At 40.9% G+C, this 17608-nt stretch overlaps 1 long non-coding RNA gene across 1 annotated transcript in view; it reads right to left on the minus strand.

The window, feature by feature from the left end:
• Window positions 1-15695: 15695 nt before the first annotated feature.
• LOC141949007 (uncharacterized) overlaps window positions 15696-17608 on the minus strand; it is a 34544-nt gene continuing 32631 nt past the window's right edge. The window contains exon 3 of the long non-coding RNA XR_012630624.1: window positions 15696-15877. This is a non-coding gene — a long non-coding RNA (uncharacterized LOC141949007). The remainder of the gene's footprint in view (window positions 15878-17608) is intronic.

Raw genomic sequence — 17608 nt, forward strand, 5'->3', positions numbered from 1 at the left:
ACACGGATGCCTTACAACATCTTTTCTACACCTACACAGCCATTTTGATAGAAAAGAGGATGAAAATATAAAGTGCTGCAAATAAAGAAATATGGAAAAGCGTCTTCACTGCCAACCAGAAGAAAGTAATTTTCAGAGCTTCCAATTTTCTATCTTTAAGCATTAAACTCAGGGGGTGGGAGGGGGTGGGGGAAGAGGCACAACAAAGTAAAAACAGTAACTCTAAAAATACCCTTGCAGAAGGCAGCAAGGAAACCCATGCATTGGGTAGCAACGAGAATGAATGAAAGCACTTTGCTTCTTCACAGCACAGTGCTTTGGGTCCTTGATGCAAAACACATGAGCACTGCTGCATGACTTCCCTGCTCTTCCACGCCCTTCAGAAGGCTGAGGCCTTCCACAGGAACATTTTCAGCACGACAATGACATAAAAAACCCCAAACTATTTACATATTTGCTCAATGGCTCTTCCAAAGAGCACCTATTAATATCAGTTAATTACACATGGAATATATTCTATGTTTCCTAATACCAACTGATAATTTATTTTTGCCTTGGTTAACTCAATGACCAAACTTGTATTCGCTTTAGTTGGAACATATTGGACCTCTGACTCCTCAGACTTATTTTCATGTGCCCAGAAGCAAAGTTCCAGTTATACATCTATATTCACTCTGCAGCTATTCTTTCCATATCAGGCATAACTTTACTCATGTCAACAAACCTCCCTGAGCAAGAAATGAGCACTGCTCCAAGGTTCAAGGATACACAAGCAGGTCCTGCTCCCTGCTCTGTTTCTATGCACATTTTGTTTTCATGCAGTATATAAAGTGACTTACAGGAAGCTTCTAGTAGTGGAAAGTTGTAACTCATCTGAAAAGAATCTGTTCTTTAAGAAACGGGCACCTTCTTACTGGATCTTAAATAATATATCACATAATGCAATTATTCTATGTCTCCTGGTCATCACATGGTCTGGGGAAATCATAGTCAGTTTTTTAATATTGGCAATGTAAGGATCCTACAGAATTAGACTACGTAGAACTGTATTCTTCTCTCTGCATAATCTAACCTCTCATCAGAACAAGCAATTTATAAAAATTATGATCCATTCTCCATTTCATATGTATACACATAAAAATAAAATGCAATAAATGTGCTTTGGGATGGTTGCTTACCCAAAACATACCAGACAATTACACGGTATGCTGTTCTAATTAGCTCTCTCTCTCAACAGGTCCCATTTGAAATGTGTGACACTCCTCTGTACACCATGGCTGAAGTTGAGCTGTATTACAATCACATCTCCAGTCAAAGAACATTGCCATTTTTTCGTAGATCAGACACCTGCTATCAATTTGAATGGTATCTGATTGAATATTTGTGCAGGAAGGACAAGAATCAATTATTCATGAGTACTAAACAATAGACTGTATAAACACAGTTCATGAACCTGAATCCTTTACAACCTAGCTTATCTTCGATACATTTATAAGGGCAGTCACATCTTTTAAACAACTGACATATTTATGGCACCAAAAAGGGGGGGGATAAAAGAGGAAACAAATGTTTTTGTTAAAGAAAATGTGAGATGTTTTGGATTCGGTGGAGTTTCTTTTCTTTGCTTATAGAAGTGGTAATATTTAACTGTTTAACTAAATTTAACTAGACGTCTCGTGTGACAGCCATTTCCCTGAGACTCCCATCTCAGATTTTGCTGAACCAGGCCATTTGGGTAATTCAAATGAACAAGAAAATATATGTAACTTTTGGATCCTTACCCAGGAGTCTTGTGTGAGTTTTGGACTCCTACCTGTTCTTGGCAATTTAACGGAACAAAACATTTGGAGGTTCTCCTGACACTAGGTCTTCTCCATTGCAGGAACCTGTGTTCTTCCTCTGGCAGCCTCTTCTCTCTTAGGTTTCCAGCACAATTCAATTAAGCTCTGCTAGCTCTGCAGTGCTAATCTGGTTGAATGCATGCTAGCAGAAATCCTGCACCTTGTTGTCTCATCTGAGCTTCATAATACAAATGTGGCTGATGTCAGAAGCAGAAAAGCCTGATCCACAGTTTCAGGGAAAATGTAATCCTGACATCATGGTGGAACAATACAAAGAGACCCGTAAATAACATATTCCGTTAAAATCCTTCCTCCCTCCAAACAGGGCTGTTAATGTTGCTGTCATGTTTAATACATTTTTATGTATACTCCTTTTATTTTCTTATGGCAACGGTTTAAATTTCAATACAAATGTTTAAAGCATGTGACATTATGAAATTACAGTATCCATATTTAAAGTCCCAAGATTACAGCTTCTAGTGGTGAGTGCTTGAACTATTGTGAAATACAATTTGATTTAAAATCAATCCTCCGATTGACTTTAAAAAGGCACCTAGTGCTGTTTATTTGTTTTTATGGAAAATAATACAGGCAATTAATTTCCTTCATACCTTAAGTGTTTGAGTTATGAAAGTCTATAATGTAACATGGCATGCCTGATGAATAACATCTGAAATGATTTAGTTTAGAGCAAGTGATTGGCAGTTAGTGATTTTGATAAAAACTTGCTGCATGATATGCAGCGGGCAACTCAGCTGTACAGCCGAGTCAGTGAAAACAAACTCAGAGTGAAAAAAATTTCTATCATGTTACATTTTATGCTGGGGAGTCAGAGAAAAGGAGGAGGACATAATTCTTCCCCAGATCTCGTAGCTGTTGCTTTAAGAAAAGAAATGACAAGGTTATGGGTTCTCCCTTTGCCATGCATCTCCTTCATAAATTTTAGCATTAAATTATAAATAAAACATATGAGGACTCAGCTCAATGAGAAATATGTCTGGACTTTGGCACTGTACAGGTCTGCACAAATCCATACAAGCTGCTTAACATTGATTTTCTTTGGCGTCTTTTGCAGCCCTATGCGGGCTTCGCAATGCAGAAGGCAGACATGTCTTTTATTGTATCAGGCCCTTTGCCATTAATTACAGACATGCCTTTCCTTAATGACTGGGCACAACTGGCCTGTTGATCCCCTGGCTGGATCACCAGAGGATGTAATCAACAGCACAGACCAGGACTGCCGACCATTTGCTATTCCTGGCCTCCCTGTTCTCCCCATCCTCTTTGGTCTCTTTGCCAATGAGAGCTTGAGGCCAGTACCCCGACAGGCTGAGTTCTCCTTGCTCAGCCCTCCTTCTGTACCAGTTTCTCCGAAGGAAAAATAACTCAACACACATCTCCACTCACCTTCAAGCAGAAGTCAGTGGGGAAAGCAAGAGGAAAGACTCATCTTTCATACACCTAGAAGTGAAAAACTCCACGGCAAAGCCAGTAGTATCCTCTTGCTCAACATGGAGAGCTAACCAAACCTCCTGAGTCTGCAAAACTGAGTGGAAAATTTGAAAAAAACAAATTTTGCCTGTGGTATTTTCACATCTTCACTCTGGCCCTGGCTAGAAAAGTAAATGGTCTTGGTGGTTAGAGCACAGGGCCAGGAGTGAGGAGCCCTGGGCTCTATTCATACCTCTGCTACTGACTCACTGCAGCAAACTGTTTGGACAAAATTCTTGAAAAGCATTCGCTAATTTTGGGAGCCAATTTTTTTTGCGTAAACAAGTAGAGACATGTAGGCGCAGAGCACCTATGGTTTTTCATAAACTCAGAGGGAGATTCTGGCACACACCGCACCACTGTCAACCATCCAGACCATGATCTGGACCTTCATTTGGGAAGACACAAAGCACTCTTCCATCTGAGTCAGAAAGCTAAGAGCTCCTCCTGTGCCCAAGAGAGATTCTTCCAGAGATGCAGGACTCAGCATTTAATCATGACATCTAAAATTACCGGACACATGAGCTTGAGCACTCCCTGTTTCTCCCACCTGCTAAATGGGCATTATATATGTGTCATAAGAGTCCTCTGACCTCCTAGTACGGTGTGTCAGAAAACCTGGCAGCTCCTCAGGATAAGATCTGTTTCAGAATAGCAAAAAATTATTGTAACATTTTGATGATCCTTAGAAGAAGGTTTGGTTCAGGTCTGCGCATCTTGCAATAGACAAATATTTGTTGGAGGATAATTTTAATTTTTCCAGATCGGTTTATCCTGAGTAACATTCCCCTGTGTATACTGGATTTGTTGAATTGCTTTTCTTAATAAACCTTTCATATCAATTGCATCCTGCTGGTTAGATTTTGGCACTTTAGCAAGAGCTACTGAAACATGTATCTGATTAGGAGAAAACCATGTTCATGTTAATTTCATGTTTTATTTATTTTTACTTAACTTTGACATATTTCCTGGAAGATCTATCAATAATAGCCAATCCCCATGATTGGTTCATCCAAATAATGACTGTTGAGCATGTAAAACAAATTGGGCAAGACCCTGCCCTAAGAGCAGGAGGTAGAGCTCTCATCAAAATCAATTCCCTCTCAGATATAAAAGGTCACTAATAATTATGCACATGTATCTAAGAATGAAATTTGCCTCATTCAGGGATATTACTTCTTCACTTGCAATAACATAGTAAACAGTAAAAAGACAGAATTGACTGAGACATCCTTGCTGCTGTTCCACCAGCTGAATGCTGCGTTTCTGTCTACAATTCACGTTCTGCTGAACTGCCTGCATTCAGCATTTCAAAACCTGATGCATTTTCTTTGCCCAGAGCAGATTAACATGGCATGTTTTTCCCTTCAACTGACTTTACAATTCTTGTGCTCCTAGAGAATTCTCCCCCAGATTTATTCAAAACAAGAGGGAATTTAGTTGTTAATCAAAGAAAAACATAGCGTTTCAATACTAAGGTCTAGATGTGAAGTCCTGGATCTCTTATGGAAGTGCAGAGAAAGATTTCATGTTCAGGGGCTCTGCCTGGTCTGCTATGGTGCTAACCATATTGTCATGTTGCTGGTCTCGATTGGAAAGCCCTCATCTCTATCAAACAAAGGTATTTCACCTCCTTTACTTCTTTCCATCCTCTGAGCAAATCATTAGGAAAAAAATTTTAAAAAGCCAAATAGCTGCTATTGTTTCACGAGTAGAACACAATCAATAATATTGTTACAATTTACTATTTGAGAGAAATATGTTTAACGAAAAAAAGAAATGAGAAAATCAAATCAACCATGTCTTAAAGCGCATGGTGAACACGTCCCCGGCCTTATGTCCTTTATGGAAATTGTGCTTATACAACAGTAACTCAGCAACGCAGTCAATAACTGGCAAACTTGATACTTCCAAAGGCACTAAGGGGGAATGTCAACCAACACTGATGAGCAGCTTTGAACCCTTGGCCTTTCAGATGCAGGCTGACAAGTTAACAGGCTTTTCTTCCTCAGTAGGAAAGAGGGTTTTCATAGCCTGTATTCCTATGAATAAAATGCAATCCAAAAGTGCTGGGCACATGCCACGCTTCTTAAAAGGGTAAGATTACCAGCCCCTCTTGATACACTGCGGGATGCCGATGTATGTTTGTACTCAGTGTGGTTTTTCCAGTGAAAAAAGGGAACAAAAAAATCCACAGAATCTCTCATATGTAGGAAACTACATCCATTCGGCAGGGAAGCAAAATGGAGTCTACTTGAGTTAATTTCTCCTCATTTATTTATATTTAGCTCTGCAATAATGCTCCAGCAGCTCCCATTCCATTGAAATGGCTCAGCATTACCTCTTGGAATTAAAACGCTGCTGGAAAACAACTCTAAGTGCTTTTTACATGTGGCTCTGGGAAGGGGAATCCCTTTATTAAACAGCAAGCAGAGATGAAGAGAATTCTGTTAGGCTGCATGGTCAAAGACCTTAAAGGAAATCTACTGGTTAGTCAGGTGTGTTAATCAGGGGGAAGTTAGGTATTTACTCCTTTGGTCTGACAAACCCTATACCCTATCAGAATGTCACCATAGTGAAACACAGCCCCAGAGTAGGGATCTTAGGATCGACAGACACACAAAGACCATGTCAACCACGTCTGTGGCACTTGGCTACACTCGTCTTCAGTCTATGTGCAGGATCCTCCGTCTATAAATCAGAACAACTATCTTAAAGCCTCTACAGAAACACCACTTTGTATTCTGGCTTCCAGACTTCTTTGTATACATTTAACTACTTTGAGAAATGGTCATTATTCACTGCTTGAAAAGGAAAGAGATGACCTAAAAAGCATCTAGGTAAGCTTAAGAAAAGGGATAATTCTCTTAACCCTCTCAGGCACAGATTTCTCTCTCCTTCTTAGGTTATCCTATGTTTCCACAGCTACAAATGTTATTTGTGGTTAGAAATTACCCCACCCACTTTTTATCCCCCTACCCCATAAACATCTATTTGAATTTTAAATCTAATTCTAAGGTTTTGGCAATTTTTGTTCTTGTTGTTGTTTGTAAGTACAATATTTCCATCGTGTTGTAAAAACTGTAAGTATTTTCAATTTTTGGAAGTAAAAAGAGCAAAAGCATAGACTATGTAATTTTGAGAAGTGGACTTCAGTCAAGCTTGGTATGGGATCCCACTGAATGTGTTCTTCAGCAGCTCTGTTGTTTGTATTGAGATATCTGGTAAGGTCTTTTGGGAAAACATACCACATATCTCTTTAAGGTCCAACCAAAATATCATCTATCCTGCCCTCAGTACAACAGCCATACTGAGATAAATAGTTCAGGGGGAAAAAAAATCTTCCTCTGTAAATCATACTAACCAAACACTGCTGGGCCAAATTCTCTACCCTCCACTCCAGTGAGATGCTGTTTGTTCAATAGGGAGTCTGATTATTTGACAAAATTTAGGAGGTTAAAATTAAGACAACATAACTGTGGTCCTCTATGAAATTATTTTCTTCTTATTTTCTTGCCTCTCTTTTTCTTGGCACCAGGGGACTTTGGGTCAGAGTTAAACAGCTTATGAACTCATTTCCTAAAATTTTCAGTCTCCCAAAAGCTTGCTTTCCTTGGATTATTTTTAATTCAGTCAATTTGTAACACATATTCAGCCTGTATCCTCCACAATATTTTATGATAAATCCCATTCAATTTCACATGTACGGTTGCAAGCTTTATTGCTTAACAAACATTTCATCTACTCTCCCATAATTTATATCTGAATGGGTTTATTATAGACATTGCATTTCATTCATTGTGCAGTTAATTCTGTAACATGCTGCCTGTTTTCTGTATGGCCGCTCTACCATTATGTGCTTTCAGTACAATTGAATTTTTCCTTGGGAGCTTTATAAAATGGTTTATGAATATGTAATACAAATTGTATTAACAAGGCAAATGTACTTTTTATTCCTTTTGTGAGCATTTCCAGTCAATGACTAGTAAGAGAACAAGTATGGAGGCACATGACTCCCTCAATTCCTATTCACTAGGGCTACTCATGCAATATTATTTTTAAAAGGCTCATCACTTCAAAAACAAAGGGGTTTTAAAATCTTGGTTGATACTGCAGTCAGCTCCATGGAAAGGAACACAAGAAAGCTTTACAACAGGCCTTCTCTCTTTGTAGGGACTTTTCACCTTCTGTTCAGGTAAAAGGATCTTTGGCAGATACTATTTTGAAACAGTGTCACCTTTTATCACATCCATTCCAGGCAGCCTATTGCCTTGATTACGACCTTTAAGTACTTGAAGGCTGCTATAATGTCTCCCCGGAGCCTTCTCTTCTCCAGCTCAACACCCCCAACTCTCTCAGCCTGTCCTCACAGGGGAGGTGCTCAAGCTCCTGATCATCTTCGTGGCCTCCTCTGGACCCGCTCAAGCAGGTCTATGTCCTCCTGATGTTGGTGCCCCCAGAGCTGGACAGAGCACTGCAGGGGGATCTCATGAGAGCGGAGTAGAGGGGGAGAATCCCCTCCCTCAACCTGCTGGCCACACTTCTCTTGATGCAGCCCAGGACACAGTTGGCTTTCTGGGCTGCGAGCACACGTTGCTGGCTCACAGTCAGTTTTCCATCCACTAATACCCCCAAGTCCTTCTCCGCAGGGCTGCTCTCAATCCACTCCTCACCCAGCCTGTATTTGTGCTTGGGATTGCCCCGACCCATGGACAGGACCTTGCACTTGGCCTTGTTGAACCTCATGAGGTATGCACAGGCCCATCACTCCAGCCTGTCCAGGTCCCTCTGGATAGCACATCCCTTCCCTCCAGCATGTCAGCCCCACCACACAGCTTGGTGTCATTGTTGAACTTGCTGAAGGTGCACTCGATCCCACTGTCCATGTCACCAACAAAGATGTTAAACAGCACCGTTTCCAACATGACCCCTGAGGACACCACTCGTCACTGCTCTCCACTCAGACATCGAGCTGCTGACCACAACTCTTTGAGCGTGACCATCCAGCCAATTCTTTATCCACTGAGGTCCATCTGTCAAATCCACGTCTCCAATTTAGAGACAAGGATGTTGTGTGGGACAGTGGCAAATGCTTTGCACAAGTCCAGGTAGATGACATCAGTTGCTCTTCTCTTATCCACCAGCACTGTAACCCCATCATAGAAGGCCACCAAATTTGCCAGGCAGAATTTGCCCTTAGTGAAGCCATGTTGGCTGTCACAAATCTGCTCCTTATTTTCCCTGTGCCCTAGCACAGTTTCTAGGAGGATCCACTCCACGATCCTGTCCGGCACAGAGGTGAGACTGACTGGTCTGTAGTTCCCCAGGTCTTCCTTTTTTCTCTTTTTAAAAATGGATGTTATGTTTCCCCTTTTCCAGTCAGCAGGAACTTCACCAGACTGCCACAACTTCTCAAATATGATGGTTATCGGCTTAGCCACTTCACCTACCAGTTCCCTCAGGACCCGCAGATGCATCTCATCAGGTCCCACGGACTTATGCACCTTCAGGTTCCTTAGATGGTCTCAAACGTGATCTCCTCCTACAGCGGGTCGTTCTCCATTCTCCCAGTCCCTGCCTTTACCTTCTGTGTCTTGGGTGGTCTGGCTGGAGCCCTTGCTGGTGAAGACTGAGGCAAAAAAGGGTAAAGGGGTAACGGTTTTAAACTGAAAGAGGGTAGATTCAGAGGCGATATAAAGAAGAAATTCTTTACTGTGAGGATGGTGAGGCACTGGAACAGGTTTCCCAGAGAAGCTGTGGCTGCCCCCTACCTGGAAATGTTCAAGGCCAGGTTGGACGGGGCTTTGAGCAACCTGGTCTAGTGGAAGGTGTCCCCGCCCACGGCAGGGGGGTTGGAACTAGATGATCTTTAAGGTCCCTTCCAACCCAATCCATTCTATACTTCTATGATTCTATGTATTTGTTTTGCATTAACACCTAGCAACACCATCCTGTTGCATTACATGCCTATACGCATACTAAAACAAAGAGGCAATCCTTGCCCTAGAGCTGTGATTGACCATACACATCTAGTGAGACAAGAAGTGGATATGATCAAAGAATGGGAGTAAGAACAAGGTTAGAGAAGATTACAACATATATGACATATTCCATGTGTTCACCAACTGCTGGAGGGCCTATGTCATGCAAGGTATAGATGATATTATATGGTCACACAAAGTTTTGAGAGAGCTCCTGGGATGACTGTTAGTACGTTCATATACTTGAAAAATGAGAAGCAATGTGTTTCTTTACCTAAATTAGTTTGCTTCCATTTGATAGAAAGCAATTTGTACACTTAGAAATGAAGGTAGGCTCTTGGCTTCTGAGAACACAGAAAGTTTCCATACAAAGGGAGGTAGAAGCTTCTTTTACATCACAACCGGGAAGTTCACCACACTGCCCTTGCTAAACCTCACAGGGGGATTTGCTAATGCGCATTACCTGCTAACGCACTTTCTAAATCTTCAGATCTGTCTCTGATTTGAGAACGTAACTCCTATTAAAAACCCTATCCTTCCATTCACCATCTCGGCCAGCACACTTTCTAGAACAAAACTGTGTCCATTGCATTGGCTGATGACTAATGGCTTGCCATATGTTCTTACTTACAGCACAGGGGATTAATTCCTCAGTGACATGATGGGAAGGCTAGAGCCTTCAATAGGAAATAATGTGGTACTGACAGAAAAAGGAGGAAATGGAAAAAGTCCGAATATATTTCTGCTCAACTGTACAGATTACAAGAAGGGACAGTGCAAAAAACTGCCGCTGGAATTCAGATTCTTTTGAAGTCTGCCCAGAGGCTCAGTAATGTCTATACTATGTATACTGGGAAGCAAGCAACATTTAGCAGAGTTGCTTTCCTCCCAGTATTAGATATAATAGAAATACAGCAAGGTAGGGTTTGGCTAGCTTCTGTTCTCAGATCCCCTGACATACACATGGAAGAAAATCCCCTGGTGTCATTTTAGATCCCTGGAGTTAGCCTGGATTTGCAGGGAAAACATCATGAAGAAAGAGCAAGTAAAAGTACAATAAGGGACTCTCACATTTCATGAAACTTATGTTCTTGTAGAAGCATTCCTATTTTAGGAGAGGAAAGAGCCCTGCTTCTAAAGAAGGGATCTTCTTAGCTGCCTTGCATATGCAAAGTGGGGTTCAGTAATGAAACACTCAAGCAGAGCATCTTGTGCTTTTCTAGATTAGATTCATGAAAGGACTCAGAATTTGCAGCATGGATCACTGAGCCATAGCCACTCCTTATTAAATTCCTCCAATGACAATTTTACTGGTGTTTTATATTAGTGTTAACAAAGGACCTGAATAAGATGTAAGTAAGAGATGTTATATTTTAAATAAAAGTTCAGGTAATGTGCCACTGGGGACCGTAGGATCAAATGAGCTTTTATATTTTTATGTAGAATGTAATCACTTTTTTCATTATTGTGGTTGCTACATTACTGTTATTAAAGAGTTTATTACCCTGTGGGGGATACTGCTCATTGGAATTACATGCTTGCAGACCGAAAGAGACAGTGTAGCTTCAACCCTTAATTGATGATACAGCCACAGGACAACAGAACGTCAGTACACAGGGACTGGTGTGACATGCTGGGTACCCAGTATAATCCTGATGGTACCATGGGAAGTCAGAGATGGTGCAATGGAAACTGGAAAGTCATTGTTATATGGTCATCTGGTTTGCAGACCTTTAGTACATGCTGAGTTTCTAGCAGGCTTTTAGGGAAACTGGCCAAAATACAACAAGTAAGAAGAGGGCAAATTGGCCAAAAAAGGCAAGACATTACAAGAAATGGAAAATTACCTAACAGGCACTTATCCCTGTTCAAACTTTGGAAAAACTTAAAACTTCTTCCTAGACTGTTGCATAGCTATCGTTTATTATCAAGTTGACCTTTAGCCCTCTCAACCTTGGCAGTATTATGCTTTCATGAGAATTATTTTTTAACAGAGGAGTTGATTTATTAGAAGATCCACTCAAGCCCCACTTTAGAAGGAAAGGGGTCAATACCATACAGTGAACACTACAGAGAAAAAGGGTGCCAGCTCCTGGGACAATCCTACTGGCTCCTTGCACATGAAATACCTCTTCTATCTCAGCTCCAGCCTGCACTCATGAGGACTGTCATTTAGGAGGGAGGATCATTCCACTAGGTTTAAGTTTCTAGTTTCCCAGGCTAATCATATAGTTAAATATATACATCCAAGAAACCAAAGGGTATTACTGAAGTTTCCTCCTTGGGACTCCTGTGATGTTAAAGCATGGGTGGTGCTATTCTTTGGCATTTTGTTTGTTTTCAAGGGAGAAGATATCTATATGATATGTTAACACTGGAATGCAAACATCTGAAGACAAATCTAATAAGTGTGTCTATATCATTACCTGTTGCTTCACTGAGACAAGGAAGGAATCTCTTTGAGGAAGGTGAACAGGAATGTATTATCACATCATCTTAAGAAATGCAAGTGATCCATATTACCCAAAAAGGTTATAGAAGGTGACAGAAGAAATAGGTCTCTCTCCTTTCTCTCAACACTAGAAACATCACCTTGCTTCATTTTCCATGACAAGCCATCGAATAAATATGTATCCTGAATATGGGAGGAAATGACTCATCAGTGTCATGTATATGTTTCCATGTCATGGTGGAAGCAGTGGTTCTGAGCATACAAAATCCAAACATATCAGTACAACACGGAAAAAACAGATATCCTGGAACATGTATACTCATGTGGGTATTATCCATGGTATCTGCTATTATCATTTATCAAATCTGTCTTTCAAAAAGTTGATATTAGATTTCATGTCAAGGAGAAATGATATCCAGGCTGGGATCACCCACACTACCATGAGGCATTTGTTGTCTACAACAGAGGAACAGGGGTTACATTGCTATTTGCCCTTTCAATCAAACACATCCGAGACCTGAAGACCTGCCACAGCTGTCAGTGTAGGGATGACCGCTTGGGTGAGGGGACCCAAGCAGTACAAAGGTGCTTGTTTCTAACAGACGCATCACTGTAGCATCTCACTGAACGCTAGGTTGAGAATCCGGATAGTCTTGTCTTGAGAGGTGCCCACCCTCCTCCACTGTCAATTACTAAGCACCCTCCCCTCCACAGGTTATTATTTAACACTCTTGAAGATATTCTGGACTACACAGAACGCTATGTCAGCCATCAACATCGGGGCACGGGCTTTTGTGGGAGAAAAGGGCTGCCTGGTGCCCTCAGAATGGACACAGCAGCATGAACCAAGGCATTTTCCAGTAAGCTAGAGTACCATCAGCAGTAATATAAAATCAGCTGCTGCTGTGCTTTAACCACACACCCTATTTTGCCTCTAAGGCAAAGCCAGGCTAGAAGCGAGCAATTTCCTAACTCTCCCAAGTTAAGGAGATTTACGCTCACCCTTACTGCACATGTACAAAATGAACTCAGCCTTTACACAGCCCCACAAGTGGGAGGCACTCCCCTGTCCTTGTACACCCATTCACACATCACACATCATGTAGCTCATAAACCATGTCACACATTAATGAGATCCAAATAATGCAGAATCTACAAAGTAGTAACATCTGTAGTTAGACTATTTAGCTTAAGTCACAAGGATTAACAGTCCCCATGGTTGTAGAAATACACTAATCACGTTCAAGGATCACAGAAGAATTGTTGCCATCTTGCACTGCCTGACTGGCCAAGTGATTTTAATCTTCTTTTGGGATAGCTACTGGATCTTACAGACCACTGGTCTGTAGCCTTACAAAATGAAAGAATTCTACAGCCCCTGTATTATCTCTGTCCCCACATTATGTCCTTTTTGTGTAAGAGGCAGGAAAATCATGTTTTAATGTGAAAAATTTAGCATTAAAAAGAAAAAGCAAAAAGCTATCTCAAGACCAAGGAAAAACTCTAGGACAGAGCTTTGGTTTTTATTGTAATGACTGTTCCACAACCTTGTTTAACAAAATCCTATGAATAGGAGATAACCTAACGAATCCATGCATATCTGCAAAAGCAGTGTTGGAAATAGATTACAAAACCCCAAAAAAAGCCCAAAATCCGGTGGTTTTTCATTTTTTTCTGCATGTTCTAAAAGTTTATTAGAAATCTGATTATTAAACAGCACCTTTTTAAACCCTTGCTATTGTACTGTATTTCCAATACATGAATATATGTGTACTGACATAATAGACATATTATTTTATTATCTTTTTTTTTTAAGGAACAACCAGAAATGATAGGATTCTTTTCGCTGACTTCTATAGGCTTCCATAGATCACCCAAGAGAGCGCCACAGAAGAACAGCGTTTCAATAATCCGTACTTTGAGTAATAGTTTGAACAGAAAAGATTACTGTGCTGAAGGCAGCCAGTGGACATATTTCATACTATCACAGTAACTTCCTTTCTTATCACTTTATTTTGTGATATCATCTGCCTCAAAAAAATAAGACTGCATGATATTTCTGTCTCCTGGGGTTGAGATGAGCATAACGATTCTATCTGTTTTAATACAAGATAGTACTCTTCCATCAGTTTTCTGTGAAAGTGTAGAAAATCCAAGGGAAGGATTTCAGGGAAACAAACCTACATACAATGTTTGTTCTGTGTATGTTTGGCTTTCTCCTTTTCTGCAGGCTTTTCATTACTGCCAGAGAGTGCTGGCCTAACCCTTTCTATAGAAAGAATAATCGTAAATCTGCATGAAGTTCATGATGATTAGTTTCTCTTGGAGTTGGGCCAAGGAATAAGCCTTTCTCCAATACAGACTTCACATGCAGGCTTGGTCAAGAATTCATTTATTAATCCTTTCGATCAAGCCTGGATTAAGCCATCCAGGGGCCCTAGTGACATGAAGTAACTCTGTGTCTTGAGATACGCCTCCCAGTTGAAAGATCTCCAAAACAGCAAGTAGAGGTTACCCCTGAATACAGCCCATGCTGTATCTTTACTGAGTTCTGGATTCCTCCTAGGGCACCTGGATCAGGGCGTCTATGTACAGGTATCACTCATCCCTTTGCGAGCACTGACTGGCTGTGCTCCATTTTAGGCCAGTCATACCACACAAGCATGTTACAGGAATATTTGAAAGATTTAATGTATTGGAAAGAGTAGTGTAACCCAAGATGAGGAGATCAAGTCTAAGAAATCCAGTAGTCAACCTAAGAGCTTCTTTACTCCTACCCTTTTATTCTAAATGTACAGCCATGAATAGATTTTGGCAGCCACTCAATGTGTCAAAATCCACAGCTTTACTTACCTATGCACAGCATTATTTTTGTATCAAAGGCAATCATACTTTGATTCAACTACTACTTTCTATAAGTTGTATTAAAACTCTGTTACTCCATTTCCTAGGAGTTCAGCTGAAAATCAGTTTCTTTGGCTTTCAGCCCCTATGAGTTTCCTAGTTTAAATTCTTTGTCTTTCACCTTAAAATTCAGATTTAGAGGTTGACATTCTACTTCAGAAGTAAGATTAAGCTAAAAAACTAATTTCCACCTTCTTTTATCTATTTGGCTACTTCATTTCGAGAGAATTAGCAAGATTTTCCTGTTGCAAAACTCCCACCTGGTCTGACTTGCCTGCAAGGTTAGTGTCTCCTCTCAAACACAGCTGAGTTCAAAATGATCCCTCTCCCCCTTCTTACCACATCCCCCTCTCCATCCAGGCAAGATTTGTTGCAAATATTTCACAGAGCTCTAACGTTGTGTGAACTCTTGCTGAATTATTGTTGTTCCAGGAGTGTCCTGGGGGATTTTCAGAGCTGCTGTGAGACAGTGATATCCCTTGTGGAGGACTAATAGACTGTCACTGTTTCCACTGGGAACAATGAAGGTCAGACGTGCTAGCTAACCTATGTTAACATGTAACTTCCCCGCTCTGCTCAGGAACGGCACTGAAAATAACACCATGCCTAGATATCCCTCCTTGCCATTTCACTGAGATCACATCAAATCAGTCCTAATAACGCAGTCTTTTTTGCTTCAGCCCAGTTCCTGGCAAATCAACTCGATAACCCCACAGGGTCTACTGATCTGGTTGCTCTGTCAGAAAGTGTCAAAGGACAGAAAGACAGAAGCAGGGCAGGAGGAAAAGTTGCCGGCTCAAAGTGGCTGCTAGCAGCTCAGCCCTGAGCCCTTCTCTCATCCTGCAGCATACCCCTACTACTCACTGTCTGAGCACTTGCTTTCATAACCTTATTAACTAACCTGTGTTAGCTGATTTTAACTCCTTGTTTGCCAAGTCCCCTACAAACTGCTTTCTTCTTCACCAACCCACCCCCTCATTTTGGTTTTTGAGTTTGTTTTTCCATTTTGTTTTTTTTTACCTTTCAAGTCACTTGGAGTTCTTCCAGAAGAAACAGACTGTGCATGTTCACAACATGGCAAAGGCTGGTGGATGAATTCTGCACCCCTCTGTATTTTGAAACTGGGATTCTGCTGGGTCCTGCAGAACAGCAATAGATTCAGGGAAGACTCTCCCAGGAGTTGCTGCCATCCTTCCTCTTCTAATACTCTACAAAAGATAAAGGTTTGGTTGCCAGCATGTATACTTGCAGGTGCTATTTGATGTTTTATTTTAACACATCTGTAAGCATCTGTTGATCTTTCATTTCCCAATATGTTAATGGCCCAGTATTTTACTATATTTTGAAAAATGACAGGAGCAAATGTTAAGCTGGGGGGGAAAAAGGGGGATTCAGAAGTTTTAACAGGAAAAATGTAATTCATAAATATTATGACTACAAGGGAAAATGAACCACAGCTTGATCACACAACAAGAATAGCAATTAGGAACAATTGTTGAATTTAGGTATGCAGCATACGTAGGTAAATACACTGAATGCTAATGGTTTTATAATAGTCTTATTAATTCACACACATAGTTAATGTTTAAGATAAACTCCCCATCTTCAGAGTAATTTATGCATTCCACTTTTATAGAATTCCAATTGAATGAATATGAACATAATCATTTTGCACAAATGTTCTCTAAGGAGTGTGCAGAGAGTCTGAGGCAATGCTGAGGCTCCCCACAGCTTTATTCATAATGGATCAGTCTATTCATTCCTTATTAATTTAATGGAGTACAACTGAGCAGTCTAGCAGCTTGAGCTTGTGAGTGTTTCACAAATGGGGCTTTTTGCCTGTAATCGCTTAATCCTACTGGCTAGGCCTCATAAATTGAATAAAGGAGTGAACTAGGTTTTAATTAAGTCTAAGGAATGAGCTTGTCTGAAAGATACTTCAGCCTCTTAAGATCACAGTGGTGAAGTGTGTTTGTCCAGGAGCCTAGCAGGGGCAAGCATCCTAGGCTAGTTAGGTTAGAGACCAGTTGCTTTGATGTAAGGTATTTGTTAATACCTTTTTTCCCTTTAATTAAAAATCCATTCTCTACTGTCAGTACCATCCGAGAGCGCAAGTGAGAGAACTGTTGCAAACCTGACCTGTTCTGGAAAAGCAAGTGGTTTGGATTCATTCTTTGTAACTCCATAAAGCAGCAGCTCACAGAGAAAAACACAGATTGACACTGACAAACAGGGAAGAAAACATTTGGCCCTAACAGTTTCAAACCGCTCTCTGTCAGGGCTCAGTGCCCCAGGTTAAATACGACTCAAGCAGAATCCATGAGGAAAAGTGTGAATTTGTGAGTCAGGCTCTCATCCCCTTCCAGGGGTCCAATACATCCGGTCAGAGGTACCAAACTCACACCTACCCATATGTGTCACTCCACACCACAATTCCTGTCTCTGGGCATACCCAAGCACCAGTTCAGGAGGACTAATTCTGCACCGGTTTCTTACTAAATCTGAGCAGGACACACGAATTAAAAATCCTCTCGGATTGAGAGGTCAAATCCTCTCAGCTTTTTCTAAGAAAAACAGAAAGAGAGAGATGACGTCTCCTGCAAAATGTATTTGTAGCCACTTTCAGTGGCTGAAAAAGCAATTCTGTTCTAGGTTTACAAACTAACTTGGCTCTCACCCAGGCTAGGAGAGAGTGGCATTCAAATCCCTCCCTCCCCACAGCGGTTTTGAGAAAACAAAAATTATCATCTTCTATACTTTCTCCAAACTACCTGTTGAGGATATATCCTGGGCAGCAGAGATTCATGGTGGCGTAAAAGCCCTTCTTATGAATGTATTCCATTTTCTACTCTGGTGGGATGTCTAGAGTATATGCATTAGATAAAGCAGAGATGCTAGGCATTGAACTCGGGTGCCCTCCTTCCTCCTGGGACCAAGGC

This window comes from Strix uralensis, chromosome 12 (assembly GCF_047716275.1).
Source record: "Strix uralensis isolate ZFMK-TIS-50842 chromosome 12, bStrUra1, whole genome shotgun sequence".
Classification (NCBI taxonomy): Eukaryota; Metazoa; Chordata; class Aves; order Strigiformes; family Strigidae; genus Strix; species Strix uralensis.